The sequence below is a fragment of the Anolis sagrei genome, chromosome 10, assembly GCF_037176765.1.
Source record: "Anolis sagrei isolate rAnoSag1 chromosome 10, rAnoSag1.mat, whole genome shotgun sequence".
Taxonomy (NCBI): domain Eukaryota; kingdom Metazoa; phylum Chordata; class Lepidosauria; order Squamata; family Dactyloidae; genus Anolis; species Anolis sagrei.
In genome coordinates this window covers 28,065,192-28,066,197 of record NC_090030.1, presented here as the reverse complement: position 1 = coordinate 28,066,197, position 1,006 = coordinate 28,065,192, and the positions used below count along the sequence as shown (strand labels likewise).

Sequence of the window (1,006 nt, the reverse complement as noted above, 5' to 3'; positions counted from 1 at the left end):
GCTCTGTTTTTCCGACTATTTCTCTCTAACCAAGGTTTCTAACTGCTCCCCACTTTTTTTTAACTGACAAACTCTAACTGCTTCTTTCAAACTTGACTCCGCCCCTTTAGAATGTTCAGTTCTGTAACTGCCATTCTGGCTCAGCGGCCTTTTCAAATCTTGGCATACTCTCATCTGCATATGACTAATCAGCTTCACATATGCAAATTAATCCTGCCTTCACTTTGGCTACCCTATTTGAGCCAATTCTTCCCTATCAGCCATATTGTAACCTAGAGCTACACACCAAAAATACAACATAGATCATAAAATTCACTACACCTGCCCTTCTCAACCCCCCCGGGGGGGGGGGGGGAGAGACTCAGGGCGACTTCCAGCTGGGACATATTTGATAACTACGAAATACACAACAAAACAGTAATTATAAATAGTTAAAAACATTGAGTTAATGCGCAGGGTCCATGCTAATCTTCTCTGTATCATTCCAGTTTTAGTATATGTGCTGCCAAAGTGAGCATCACTGCAATCTATATAAAAAAGAAAGGAAACAATACTTATCGCCTTTTTTTGCAATAAAACAAGTTGGGATACAGCGGCCAAAACTTCATTTTTGTTGGCTGGTTATAACCCCATTCTGATAACAAAAGTAGCCCTTTATTTGTTTAAAGCTGCTAAAAGGAGATCGGAGTACATAGATGTTGTAGTACAGCGTGATAGTAACATTACTACTACTGGTAGAAGGGAGAAGAGGGCTGCGCAGGTGTTGGAGGAGCAGCAGAGAAAGCGGATTAGAGACATATTCATGGCTCCAACTGATTCTGAGTCCTTTGAGGGTTTCTCAGATTGTGAAATGGGAGGAGGAGAGGAAAGCAAGGGAGTTAAGCAGGCTACTTGAGAACAAGGATCAGATGAGGAGATGCAAAGGAAGCATATCCATGATATACTTTTAGTGCTCCAGCAGAAGATGAAGACTTTGTGGGTTTTGAAACGAGTGATGGGACTGGGA

The 1,006-nt window shown here is 41.8% G+C and overlaps 1 pseudogene; it reads right to left on the bottom strand.

Moving 5' to 3' along the window:
• Positions 1-423: 423 nt before the first annotated feature.
• On the bottom strand, positions 424-518 carry LOC137097657 (U6 spliceosomal RNA; annotated as a pseudogene).
• Positions 519-1,006: the final 488 nt, after the last annotated feature.